This window comes from Neofelis nebulosa, chromosome 9 (genome assembly GCF_028018385.1).
Source record: "Neofelis nebulosa isolate mNeoNeb1 chromosome 9, mNeoNeb1.pri, whole genome shotgun sequence".
NCBI lineage: Eukaryota > Metazoa > Chordata > Mammalia > Carnivora > Felidae > Neofelis > Neofelis nebulosa.
Window position 1 is genome coordinate 99927932 of NC_080790.1, and position 15025 is coordinate 99942956.

The following is a 15025-nucleotide window of genomic DNA, read 5'->3' on the forward strand; positions in this document are numbered from 1 at the left end:
TGTGAACATTACGTTCCTTCCATTTCCACTGGAAATGTTCCACTCCAGCCCTCAGTGAGGGCTGAGCCCTCACTCGAGGTGCTGCATTGTTCAAGGTTTTTAAAATTGTTGTTTTACTTTTGTTTATTCATTTCCCTTCATCTTAGCTTCTTCTGGATTCTAAATAGGTTTCCCTTTTGTCTTGAATTAATTGTCCTCTTGATATACTGACATGTATTGTGCAGGATAATAGCTCCTTCTAGCTTTCTTTCTCTGCTCCCCTTCATTGACCTTGTATGGAATCTTAATCAAATTAAACCCTGTGTTTTCAGATTCCACATCTGTAAAATGATAATGGCACAGCTAGTTTGTAAAAGACTGTGAAAGCCTCAGATAAAATATTTTATTGAAAGCGACTATGAAGTAATATGCAGCATCTGCTAGAGAGCATGTCTTTGAAATTTTATCATGCAAATCATTTCTGCAGTGCTCTTTATCTGTATGAAAAATTTTGTACTCCATTAAAGTCAGTAGTATAATCCCTTTAAGCATCAGTCAAGTTACATGCTCAAACACAAATGTTCTCTTTTTGCCACGGAGGAGGTAGAGTTACTGTTAAGATCTCGTGTCCATGAAGTTTACCTATGGATCCACGTCATTGAGAGTGGACAATGATCTGATCAAAGCACAGTTTATCATGAAGCTGGGAAGAAAGACTATTTTAAGACCATGTTCCCTCTCAACCATCAGAATGAAGAGTGGCAACATGGTGCCTGTGCCCCATCAACATTCTGGATGAGTGGTCTAGGGGGCTCTGTATGTATTTTATAAAGTAGGAGGACATGGGGCTGGAAGATGAGAGGGTCAGTGAGAGCTGCTCATTCTAGGAGGTTCGGAGATGCCACACTCTGATTTTAGAGGTCTTTAATTTTAATATATTTAACAAGTGCTAGAACCTAGTGGGCACCATACTTCTCAGGAGAACCATCTCACAGTGAGAGAAGTTAGGCATTGGAATCCATCATCAAGGGTCCTTTTATAATCTTGGCCAAGAGTCATTCGGAAGCAGGTTTGTGTTGGTCTTCCTGGAGGCAAAAGGATGAACCATGAAAATGGGCTATGTTCTGTATTGAAAGGTACCATCAAAATCAATGCTACGGGAACTTTTAATGCCCGTGTGTGGTGACAGCATACGTGGCATGGAACATGACGTGTGAATGTCTACCTCATAACTGAGTTATCACAGTGAGTCATTCGAGTCCCCAAGTGTCAAACAGGACCTCAGCCTCCATCAACCGCATCCCCAAGGGGGCTCCCTTCTCCCTACAGAGCTGAGGGGGTGGGGAAAATGTTTTCAGAGCTTTTGAATAGAACATGAAAGATTGCTGTATGGAGCAACTCTTCTGTCTCAAGTGTAACGGTCTCTGGGTGCCCAGTAAATAACAGTGGGAGGGGAAAAAAGGAGGTGGTTTAATTCGTATATGGACTTCCAGTTTGTGCTGATAGAACCATTTCTCACCTTCTGTATTTTCCAAGTAATTTCCCCAAAGCAGTACCAAAAATAAAAGGGGGTGGGGGTGGACAGGGAAGAAAAGAAACTGGCTCTTGGCCTTGGATTTGATTTGGACAGCTTTTTGCCATCCATCACTGAAATGCATTCTCAACAGTTTTATAACCAGCTTTCCAAATTTAATATAAAAATTGCAAATCTACTCACCACCCAAATTATAATGCTACCAACCATAGCCATAGGGAGCATTCAGTAAGCCTTAGATAAATTCACCTGTACCAAGAGCTCAGCCCCCTTGGATTTTTAAATAGCAAACAGCTATGTAGGCAAAAATAGAACGCCTCCTGCCAGCTTCCTGACCTAGTATGTTATGAGAGAGACCAAGGTACCTCACTGTATGGTTTGCAACACACTGTTCCCTCCACCCAAGACATAAAACAGTATTTTAATTACTTCTTTCAAGTGTATGGGGAGCTGGGGGCAAAAGACTTCAGAATTTTCTGGGAAGCTTTTTGCCAAACTAGGAAATTATGATTCAGTAAATCTGATGTGGGGCCTGAGAGTGGGTAGTTGTGAAGCATAGAGTATCAGGCTTTCCTCTGCAACCGGCAAGGAGACTTTTATAGCAACGGGTTGGACCCATTTGCACACTATGAAATGTAAGTACACCAAGGAGTCTTAAAGGTTTGGGCACTCCCAAGCCTCATGGGGACTCATGAGGACTCATGGGGTGCCTGGGTGGCTCAGTCAGTTGAGCATCAGACTCTTGATTTCTGCTCAGGTCATGACCCCAGGGTTGTGCGATCGAGCCCTGCTTTGGGGGCTCTGTGCTGAGCATGGAGCCTGCTTAGGTCTCTCTCTCTCTCTCTCTCTCTCTCTCTCTCTCTCTCTCTCTCTCTCTCTCTCTCTCTCTCTCTCCTCCCACTTGGCCCCTTTGCCGCTCATGCTGTCTGTCTCTTGGAAGGAAGGAAGGAAGGAAGGAAGGAAGGAAGGAAGGAAGGAAGGAAGGAAGGAAGGAAAGAAGGAAGGAAGGACACTTAAATGCTCAGTTTTGTTGAAAGTCACATCAAGACTTGGGGTATAGGCAAAGTTCATGTCTCTTCATTCCTAGTCCTCTTTCTGTGTTTTGAATCTTCCTCTCCATGACCTTGGTCATTCACGAAAGGGGAATTTTCAGAGTGCCCCAGATGAGACCAAAGAGAAAAACATCTCTTCTCTGCAAAAATCTGTTAGTTGAATATTGTGACAAAGACAAGTTCTTGCCATGTCTCAGTCCCTGAAAGAGACAAGTAACATCATAATAAGAGATGGAAAATGCAAGCATCTGAGTTAGTCCAACTGTATAATTATTCTTAAATATGCAACATTAAACTCTCACATATCTGAAACATTCTTACTTTCAAAATTGTTGCAGCATATATGAATGTCCTCAAATCTACCTTCACTGGCCCCTGCCTGAATAAGATTGATACTGGCTTTGGGAGGCTTTGTGTGATTGCATTTTAAAAAGTTATCATCTTTATACAGAATATGACCAAGTCCGTGCAGTCTTAACTATGTTCCCAGCGATGGTTTTGTACATAGGATGACTCCAAGTTTTAGCACTTCAGTGACAACAGGGCAGCAGCTCTGTCTGTGATATGTCCTCATTGTAATTGCTGGCTATACCATGTGGACCACCAGCAAAGAGTCCTGCCTTGTGCATTCATTCAGCAGATATTTGAGGTGAGTCTAGTATGTGCCTGGCTGTGGGCAAGATAGCAGGTATTCATCAATATTGTGTGGTGTGCTTATTATGAGAGGTCTGTTGTCATTGCTCCTTTAATAATCCACCCAGATTGTTCTGAAGAGTTGCTCTTTCATGCCTCTAGTGAAACTTGGAGGAGAGTTCCTTTTGTGTTTGTGAGTATATTTCTCAGTGACAGCTGTTCTTATAAGACTTTGGAAATTGCTATTAATTTTGAGTAGCCAGAAATGCTCCCACTTAGTCAGCTGTGAGAATTATAGCAGCCCTTTGATGAGTTTTCATTATTTGCATTTCTCAAAAGCTGGAGTGGCTAAAATTCACAGCCACAAACCTGCAGGGTGTGGATGTTTCAAATGCTGTCAGTCATCACGTAGGTATGTCTACTTACAAAAGTCAGGTTATAGCTGATATGACCAATTAGAGTGCCAGGTAGAATTTCCCCCCTTAATCTTTAAAAATCAGGTACTAGTTAGGTAGCCAAGTGTTATGGGAGTAAGGGAAAAAAAAAAAAAAAAAAAAAAAAAGAAAGAGCTTTGTAAATGAGGAATGAAAATAAAGTACACTTTTATTAGGTGGTAACAGAAGTCAAATGTTTTTCTTTCATTAGTAAAGATTCCACACTTTATTAGTTGTTTTCAGTTTTCTTTCAGTGATTTATAATCCAGTTTTAGCAGCTTAATTGTTATGAAATCATAAAAGATAAACAAGGCTTTTTATCACTCATTTAAATTTCTGTATAAGGGCTGCCATTATTTATATTCAAAGAAATAATGATCCCATTTATCAAAATCTATGCGGTTGCCTCCGAGACCACCTGGGCTTAATATAGGGTCTGGCTCACCCAAAAAGTGAACTTGGCCAAGAGAGAAAGGCTTATAATAAAATCAAACGTTTCCATTGCATTTAATTTATCTTCGTGATGGCAGCAGACTGGCCAACCTATCTTATTATAATCTAATAAACATTGGAGTCAGCATTTGGGCATGATGGCTCTTTGAAGATAATTGAGCTGTGTGAGTTCACTGGGAGTCAGAAAGGGAAAAACCAACTCTGAGATCATTAAGATCATTAAGAAATATTACAAAGCAACAGAGAATGCGGACACTATCGCTGTTACATATGCACATACATACATAGCTCACCAACTTCATGGATGAATGGATTCTCCATGCTTTCATTTTCCCAAAACTGAAATTCACAGGCAATTCCATAAAATGGCTGCTGGTTATAAGCAATTATTAATTGTCTTATCTGATGCTGTTGATAGTTCTTCATACAGATCTGTTGTTCAGCCTGCAAATTAGAGACTTGTGGTTCAAACATTCAAAATGAAATTAACAACTCGGGGTTTTAGACTCTACAGTCACTGAAGAAGGGAAAGACAAATTTCATTGGAAGTCAGTAGGCCTCAAAATTACTGATTTCATTTTTCTAATGGCTTTTATTTCAATCTTTTTGTCTTTAGAATATGTTTTATTTACTGAATTGCAGAACAAGCTTGTCATTATGTTTCTCTCAGGCCAAAGAAATGTGCTGTTTTAGCTTCATTTGTTTGTTTCCTGTGTTTTAGTCTGCATAATCACATTTCATAATTATACGAAGTAGGCCATAAGGGCTGTTAAGTTTTCTTCCAGTGTTCTCCAGGCCTACCATGTCTTCCACAAATATCCAATTTATTTGATCTCCGTCATCATTTTTAACTTAAACGTACAATTTTCCCATAAGAGCTCAAATATCTTTGCATCATTTCCCACTCCTGCTGCAAAGATAATGGTTGTAGCAGGAAAAGATACCATTTTAAGGGATTTCTCATGAATACTGCATTCCCGTTTGTATCTGTCCTTTTTCTATTCTACAACCTCTTGAAAAGTACCGTGCTTCATGATTATAAATCCGGCCCTATTTCCCTTCTACATACCTTTGCCTTTCTTCAAATAAGAATGCTGTGAGGATTTTGCAGGAAGTCAGGACATTCCTCAGAGGCAATGTAGCCAAGTATCTCTGTGGTATCCAAATGCTACTCCTTCTTACTCAGCATACAGAGATTTTCATCATCAGTACTTGAGTTACAGAATTTCAGAGCTGAACAGAAACTTAAAACATCTTAGGTCAACTCCTTCATTTTAATAGGTGATAAAACTAGGTTTTTTTACATCGCTCGAGAATATACCAGCAGCTCTGTGCTGAACCGAGACTTCAAAATCTGATTGCCCCAAATCCCAGGTTATTAAAAGAAAAAGACATATGGCACTAATTTAACTGTTCCATTAAATCTGTAAAGAGAATAATCACTTTTTATTGTTTCTATAAAGATGATGCATGCTCATTTATAAAAATTCCACGTAATACAGAGAGAAAACAACAGATTGCCCCAAATCATTCTCTAAATATAATTAATGTTACTATTTAATGAACATTATCATACGTACTTAAATTAATAGGCACAGATAAAAGGATGGGTATATAGATTGATAAAAAACTAAAATGAGAAAAAGAATGAAATAATTTTATAACATTAGGGTCATTCTAAATATTGTATCTTGCAAACAGTAAGTTTAATTTTACTTGAATTTGTCAGAAGTGAAAGAAAATGAAATTGATGAAATTACTGAACTTCAAATTAAATGTTGCTCCACAAGGGGCACCTGGGTGGCTCAGTCGGTTGGGCGGCCGACTTCGGCTCTGGTCATGATCTCGCGGTCCGTGAGTTTGAGCCCCGCGTCGGGCTCTGTGCTGACAGCTCGGAGCCTGGAGCCTGTTTCCGATTCTGTGTCTCCCTCTCTCTGACCCTCCCCTGTTCATGCTCTGTCTCTCCCTGTCTCAAAAATAAATAAAACGTTAAAAAAAAAAAATTTAAATGTTGCTCCACAAGAAGTTTTAAGTTCTCTAAAATATATAGGACTTTAAGAAAAAAGATTATAAACAAACATTAGAATTTAGTTGCCAGTTTTCAAATGTGTTTCTAGTTTACAAATGACCAGTTGTGTTTCCCTTTTATGAATGATCAACTGACTCTTCTAACAAAGTTAAGATCAGTACACTTATGTTTACTCCCATCTCCCAAATTTTAAGTCATTTTGTATTATCTTTTTACACTGTCAAGATATATAGCATTCACATTCTTTTATACCTAAATTCATATAATTATATATTATTAAACATTGTACATAGACTTACATAATTACATATTATTAAATATTGTGATTTAAAAAAATTTTTAACATTTATTCACTTTTGAGCGACAGACAGAGCATGAGTGAGTGGGGTGGGGGCAGAGAAAGAGGGAGACACAGAATCTGAAGCTGTCAGCACAGAGCCGGACACAGGGCTTGAACTCACAAACCATGAGATCATGACCTGAGCTGAAGTTGGATGCCCAACTGACTGAGCCACCCAGGAGCCCCTAAATATTGTGATTTTAAATAGAGAGGACATTTACTTTACCATAATTTCTTCATTCCTGAGATCTTTATATTGTGCTATCTCTTGGTTATTTTTTGATCATCCAGTACATTTTTGAAAAGATGCAGCTTGATGTGTTTTACCAGAGTTCTTGTGTGCTTGAGAATGTCTCTCTGTGGCCTGTGCACTTGAAAGACACTTTGGTTAGGCATAAACTCTTTGGGTCATGTTGACTTTTCCCTTAGCACATTTCATTTTGCATTGTCCCTTACTCTCTATACTACATGCTAATCTGTGTTTTCATTGTGTTCATTCTACGTTTCTTCTACTGGGGCTTTCATTCTAATAAGTGTTTTTTGCTTTTCCCCCATTCTTTGTGGAGTGCTTCTGACCCACTTTTTTTTTTTTTCTTTTTCTCTTTTTTTTAGTAGGTTGTGGGTAGGGAGAGGTAGATAGTGAGGGTGTGGTGGTACTGATTTTTCAATCAACTTTTTTTTTTTTTTGGCTTGTCAGTTTTTGCTGAAAGCTGGACATGGTGTATTGGATGAAAGGAATTGAGGTAGATAGGCCTTCGGTGTGAGGTTTTATGTTCATTGGCTAGAATCCAGGCTGTGCTTGCTGTTTGCTGTAGCTGTGGTATCAGAGGCTACCGTTTTCCCAGGTGCCCTTGTTTTGGTCTTCCTGGTCTTTGGGTTTGGCTAAAGACTTCTTCAGTAGAGCCTGGGGCTTGTAGCTCTTTCCACTGTAATCAGGAGGCCTCTTGATGTGGTGGTGAGATGTGGCCAGAGGGAAGGGGAAAAGCCTGCATTGGCCTTTGATCAGGTGTCCTCTTTTAGTGAGCCTGCTGTGGGGCATTTTACTTTCCCCAGGTTTGGTTATCCCAAAGTGCTTAGATTCTGGTACAAGTTTCCCTTGAGGGCAGGCCATGTTAAGGACAACAGAGAGCTTTGGGTGTATTTCAGAATGATTACTTTTTTCTCTCCTGCTGGAAAGTAGCAGATTTTTCTCCCATCTCAGGATGAGAACCTGGCTGGACTCCTGGGGATAAAACTAACAGAAGTGTGCAGACCCCACATGTACCCAGGGTTTTTAACTCAAATACTAGTCTGTACTGAGCTTCCAGTAATTCACCAGTTACAGTTTATTTTTTAAAGTTTATTTATTGAGAGAGAGAGAGAGAGAGAGAGAGAGAGAGAGAGAGAATGAACAAACGGGGGAGGGCAGAGAGAAAGGGAGAGAGAGAATCTCAAGCAGGCTCTGCACTGTCAGCTCAGAGGCCTGTGTGGGGCTTGATCTCACGAACCGTGAGATCATGACCAGAGCCCAAATCGAGAGTTGGAGGCTTAACCCACTGAGCCAGCCAGTGCCCCTCACCAATTACAGTTTAAATTGTTGCTGCCTCTCCTGGATCCAGCTACAGGCTTCTGCACCCAATAGGATATGGTTCTCAGTCTCTTCCTGCTTGTCTCTCTAGTTTGGGGACATTAGTTTGCCCCATGACCTCAGCTCTCTGATGGATCTACGAAGAGCTATTGATTTTTAGTCTTTTCAGCTTTTTTCTTGTTTTGAGGGCAAGGGTGATGGCTTCCAAGCTTCTCAACGTGTCAGATCACAAGCCAGAAGTCCTATTTGAATAGTTTTAGATTTATACCTCCCCTGTTATTAACAACTTACACTACTATAGTACATGTGCCACAAGTAGTGAACTAATATTGATCCATTATTACTGTTTACATTTTTGAGATTTTCTTAGTTTTTACTTAATATCCCATTTCTGTTCCAGGATCCCATCCAGGAATCTGTCTTACATTTTATTGTGACACTTTTTTATACTTACCTAATTTTGATGACCTTGACAGTATTGAGGAATGCTGGTCAGGTATTTTACAGAATGTTCCCTGTTGGGATTTGTGTGATGCTTTTCTTGTGATTAGAGCTGTGGGTTTGGGGAGGAGAGAACTACAGAGGTAAAAGTGCCGTTATGATCATGTCAGATGAAAGAGACAAACACTGTCCGTGGGGCTTATCACTGTTGATACTGATGTATATCACCTGGCTGAGGTTTCTCCCAGTTTCTCCCCCGGAATGTTACATGGCTTCCCCCTTTTCTACACTTTCTCTTTGGAAGGAAGTCCCTGTGCACAGCACACATTTTAGTCATGGAGAGGTATGTTCCATGTCCTTCAGGGTGAGATAGCCACAAGTTATTTGGAAATCTTGTGCGTGGAGGGCTTGTCTTTCCTTTCCCGTGTCTGTCTTTATTCAGTTGTTTGCTTGTCCGGTCATATTTTGGCTATAAGCCAATACTAGTTTTTTTGTTTTGTTTTTTTAAATTTTGTTTTCAGATTATTTCATCTTTGGCCTTTAGGAGCTCTTTCAGTTAATGCTTGTGCTCCTTTGTAACACTCCATCTTTGTGCTTTGAAGTTTCTGGGCACTTCCTTTCGGGCACTATGAGATGCTTCAGGCTTAGCTTAAATCTTCCCTGTCCCAGTCCTTGAGTCAGCCATTTCTCTCAGAGCTGGCTCGCTTTTCCACCCCACTCCCCTCGCAGTCTCTTCCTTCAACCTGTGTACTTCTTCAGCTCTTCTTTTGAGATGATTTTTGTGGTTCCTGCAAGACCATGAGTAACTTCTTTCCTTTTTTTTTTTTTTTAAAGTTTCTTTCTTTTAAGAGAGAGAAAGACAGCATTTGCAAGTGGGGTGGGGGGGAGGGCAAAGAGAGAGGGAGAGAGAGAATCCCAAGCAGGCTCCACACTGTCAGCATGGAGCCCGACATGGGGCTCAATCTCACAACCGTGCGGTCATGTCCCGAGCCAAAGTCAAGAGTCAGATGGGCGCCCAGCTGACTGAGCCCCCCAGGTGGCCCGTGAGTGACTCTGTATCTGAACCCCTCTGGCTGTCTCTGGCCCGTTCTTCATGTGGTGGTGGTTCTTTATCTGCCTTTGCTTACATGTCCCTCATCCTCCTTCTCACCCCTACTCATTTAGTCATCGTACCAATCTGGGTTCCTCCTAATGGCATCTCATCTTTCAGTGCAGCAGACTAATGACTGGGGGAACAGCAGCGTATCCCGGGGCGAGGGGAGGACAGATACTGGCGATGATGAAGGCAGCAACCTACTACGTGCCTGACCTTCTGCCTGGGATTTTTCTGAATCTCTTTCCACCGGTTTTGTCTTTGTGACACATACTGTCTTCCTTTCTGGTGTTCGTGAGGGCTGTGGGATCGCTGTGGGGTACACGCTTGGCCTCAGACCTTTCCTCTCCTTAGTAGTGTGAGCTTCCCCAGGTCCTTCCCCACCCCCACAGCCCTTACCCACCTTCCTCTCGCGGCGGCTGTCCCCTGCCTTTTCCTTGTCCCCAGATTTAGCCCTTTAATCACAGTGTAGTGGGCTGCCCGAGAGTTTGCATGCCTGCCTTGGTGGGCAGCTCATGATGCCAGCAGTCTGGGGGCGAGGTGAGGGCGGCCCCGGCAGCTCCCCATCTCCCCACTCCCCACAAGCTTTCCCTGGGTGCTGCCCAGGCTGCAGGGCAGAGCCCTGCCACTTTCCTAGTTTGGAGACACAGTGTTTCCTTTTCATCTCTTCTCTTGTTTTTTGTGCTTTTGAAGGGGAACAAATAAAGCTCCGCCAAAATAAATATAATTATTTTAATGGAGGCAGTATTTTTTTTTTTTTTTTTTTTTTTTACCTTCAACCAGAACTGTTCCCTCACATCTTATCGTTTGTAGAAAGGTTATTTTCTGGTAGAATCATACTTTCCAACACGAGACACCCTCTCCATGAGAGTTATAAGGGGGAAATCATGGCCCTTGTTCTTTATGAAAATGAAATGAAAGTGTAAGGAAAGTCATTTTTTCCCTCATTACTGAATCTCAGTATGTTGATAATTTGTATATGAATCACATTTATCTGAGTCGCTCTCGAATTTAGTTACTGTAAGGAATATAGAACTTAAGGAACTATGATTTTTAGAAATGTAGGACACTATATTTCCTTTATCACAGGTTACAAAGGCAATCAAAGAGGACATTGTCCCCCGCCTACAGATTGCCATTCACTGTTCCTGACAGTGTCTCTCATGGAAATCAAATCTAGACCATCTGCTAGATTAAAAAATAAGTCGATAAAAATGAAAATTTGTGAATATAAAGAACTTGAAAAGAGATAAAAACGTCCAGCAAATATAATTTATCTTATTTACAAATTTCTGTTTAACATGAGGAAACCAAGCAAGCAAACAGAAGATGTTGATGTACATCAGACATGAGTGGAGAAATCAGGGACAGTTCGGAACCGCCCCCTTTCTAACCTTTTCTTGTGTTCTTGTTGGAAATGTTACTTTTCAGACAGCAACACTTTCGGCAAAATGGAAGAGTTTCTCTTTTTTGTTTGGTGTGTTTATGTGTGTTTGTTTTTTGTTTGTTTGTTTTGCCCATTTGTTCGTCTGTTTTGGCTCTCCAGGCACTTTATTTAAACTGACCAGTGGCTTTGTTGATCTTGGTAAATTATCCTTTTTAAAAAATTTAAGTAATTCACAATCCAGACATGAAACCTATGGAGGATTGCTTCTGCTGTCTGTTTTAACAGAAACGAGGCAGTCACTTTGTTCTTGAAGAGAGAAAAAGTTCAGGTTTCTTCTCTGTTCTAGAGCTCTTCTTCTAAGGATTTTTATAATGTTACTGTTTTTTTTTTAAATATAATTTGTCGTCAAATTGGTTTCCATACAACACCCAGTGCTCGTCCCAAGTGCCCTCCTCCATGCATAATATTAATGTTTTAAGAACGAAGCAGTAATTCCTGTCTCCTTCCCCTAGTGCAGGTAAAGACTGTGATGGTCTCTTTTCCTTATGGAGGATGGGCTGATTGAGATGGCCGAGTGTGGCTCTATGTTCTGGGTCAACAGCTGTTGGTTCCCAAATGGCTTCCTGCATCACCTGGCCCCCATTCCCAACTCCTCGGCTGTTTCACTGTCATATACTTTTTAATATTAGATACTTCTAGTTTAGTATTATTTTTGAGTAAGAGAAATAGCCTTTGAAAGAATATCGGTTTGATATAGCCCACTGACAGTCCATCAAATGAGAATACTTACCCTTGGCAGGTAAAGCAGATGGAAATGTATCTTTGCCCTAGTGGTCGCTTAAAAATGTCAAAGTTTTATGCAGGGTTTAACCAGATGAAATTGCTGATATTCAACCATTTTTAACTTACAAAATTGGCAATTTCATCTCATTTAGCCTAAGAGCTTATAGATAGCAAGGCTTAAACACCAGTGTTAAGATTCTCTAAAAAGGAGAAATGAAGGTCATTTCCATTCTATCAGAAGGAAGAGAGTTGGAGAGCTGTTTCTGATGTAAATATAATTATTTTAATGGAGGCAGTATTTTTCTTTTATACTTTGTCTCACAGCCTTGCCTTTCTACTTTATTTGCTTTGTGCCCCAGCCCCACCAAAAGCACATGGACCCACTAGTGTGCATTTCTATCATGATTCATACTGGAATTTCTGCCCCCGTTCCTTCCTCTCTTCAGCTGTGTATAAGGATAGCCACCGTTATTCCCAGTTTTTATTGTGAGAGGAGTAAGCTGACAGGAACGGACTAATTTCATAGGACCAATCCCAGGATGGACTTCTGGGAGCCTGCCTCCCAACCCAGCCCCTTTCCTGTTACCCCGACTGCTGTTGCTTTCCTGCATGTTCCCATTCCCCTGTTGGGTACCAGTCTTCATGGGGTTCTGTTCACAGCTCTTGGAACTGTTGGCCACTGCCTAGCAGCTATACATCACTCCTCTGGTTTAATATTCTTAAGAAGGGGTTACTTTTTTTCTTCTGAATCCTAGATTCCCAAGGACTTGAAAGGGGTTTTTCTGTACATTGCAGGCACCCTCTACAGCACTGTTGTGAAACACTCAGAGTCAGCGCTGATTCCTTGTCTCAACTCAGCCACGCCATGACTGTTTAAGTCTAGAACTAACTGTGTTTCCTGGTCTCTGAAGTTAAGTGGTTGAATATTATAGTCCTCTGATTATATGCCCGAAAGTTGTTAACAGGTGTCCTTTTCTTCTTAAAAATCTGAACGACAGCATTACACATACTTTATATGTGCCTATTTCACAGGGTGGTTATTAACAGCACAAAATTTTATCCTCCCTCTCAGAATAGAGTATTGCTGTTGACAACGAGGACAGCTAAATGCTTGCTCCCCACCCGGTTCAGCTGCCTCAAGTCCTGTTAGTGCCCCATTTCTGATTGAGCACACAAACGTGACTATAAATTTCCCCTGACAGAAACCACATCACCTCATCAGCCATATAAGAAAATGACAAAACAACCAACTGTGACAGCATGCCTGCCAAGGTTTCAGCGTCAGTGCTGGGGGGAAACACGCTTGTACAAGATAAAATCGGGGCTAGATAAAGCCCAAAAGACAAGCTCTGGTGTACCTGTCTTCTCGAAACTGCAACAGCTGGGAAGTGTGTTTTTGCCAGCGAGGCCAAGGTTCCAGAAAACCCTTTGCTCCCTGAGGCCACATCACCAGTCCAGGGATGGAGAGAGGGTCTAAGAGGATGTGGCATGCTGCTTTTCTTGTAATGAGCAGATCTCTAGCAAATCGTAACAGTAGCTAAGGTCCATCTGTCATTATTTCACTACATCTTCACAGAAACCTGGGGAAGTTTAGGATCGTTGTCCGCTGCCTTTCTGCAGGGAATATTTAGGCAGAGAGAAACACAGCCAGCCAGCTAGATAGTGGTCAAGCCAAGATTCAGACTGGGTGTGCCTTACCTCAGTACCTAAGATCTTTCACTTTACCTTGAACTGATTTTAAAGCTCTGTGTCATCACCAAAATTGGAGCATGGTGAGAGTAGGAGGAGAAGAGGTGCTCCATGCCACCCACCCCAAGTTTTCTCTGCTTTGGTACAACGCTAGAGTGTAAAAGGAGTAAACATCTTCCCAACCTCAGTTAACTTTAAAAAAGGACATTAAGTCCTCAAAGATACCTTGATGAGAGTTAACAAGGAGAATTGCTATTCATAAGAAAACAGAAGATACCTTAGATACCTAATAAAAGATGACAAAAGAGTTGAGCAGACACTTCCCCACAATGACCAACCAGATGATCAGTGAGCATGTGAAAGTGACACTCAACGTCATTAGTCGTTAGGAAAATGTAAACTTGAACCACAGTAGAGATCACTGCCCACCCAATGGAATTGCAAAGACAAACCAGAGATGGACCAGATATTGGCAAGGATCTGAAGCAACTGGATCTCTCAGTCCCTGCTCATGGGAGTGTCAGGTGGTTAAACCACTCCAGAAAACCATTCGGTAATTCCAACACAGCTGAACACTTTCATACCCTGTGACCCAGCATTTTTACTCCCAAGACTCTGACCAGCAGAAATCCCTGCATATGTTCATCAGAAGGCCTTTGGGAAAATGTTCATAGCAGCACAATTCCCAATGGCCCCAAACTAGAAACTAACCAGTAACCCAGTAACACAAGACTATTAAACAAATAAATGGTGGAATGTTCGCATAATGGAATACTGTGTAGCTACAAGAATGAGCAAACTATTGCTACACACAGCAAGATGGATGGATCTCACAAACATGAGGTAGGGGAGTGAAGGCAGACACCAAGGAGTTCATAAACCTCAAAAATAGGCAACACTGAGCCTCACTGTTAGAAGTCAGTCAGGCTAGCATCAGTCTTTGTGGAGGGCGGGAGAGCAGGGCTGCGAGGGGGTGCTTGGCGGGGCCTACGGTGCTGATCATGTTCTCTTTCTTGATCTGGGTAGTGGCTTCAGTGTGTTGAGAAGTTGAAAATTTACCAAGTTCACTTATGTGCACTTTACATATATTCTTCTACTTTAATACTGAGCTTTTCAAGCACTAAATATATAGGCGCCGGTTCTTAATTTTTGACTGCCACTGTGGTAATAAAAATTTAAATCAACTAAGAGATTTACATGTGTATAAAACAGGGGTTTTGTGACACACTGTGACATATGTTTTGGAAGAAACGTTAATTTTTTTCTTGATAATCCTTCATCAGCCTCTCAGTTTGTCTGAACCCGACAAGGTGAGGAAGGCAGGAAATAGTGAATTTCACCAACATCAGCAATTATTGCTCCGCTTAGCATTCATTTGACCAGAGCAGCACTGGCTGGTCAGGTGCTCATCAGATTATGGAGTTCTTTCTTGCCTCACAGCCTATAATAAAACTTATCTTTTTATTACGATTTTAATACCTCCGAGAAGAGAAGCACAAAGAAAATAACCATGAAATCCCGAGACCTGGCTAAAAGCAAATCCTAAACCTTTATTCTCTAAAGAACAAGGAAAAGATTCAAAGAGAGGTCCTCCATTCACACGGGAATTCT

The 15025-nt window shown here is 41.2% G+C and overlaps 1 protein-coding gene across 6 annotated transcripts in view; it reads left to right on the forward strand.

Annotated features, from left to right (window-relative positions):
* Window positions 1-15025, forward strand: part of KIF16B (kinesin family member 16B) — a 292229-nt gene that overhangs the window by 243227 nt on the left and 33977 nt on the right. The window lies entirely within an intron of this gene.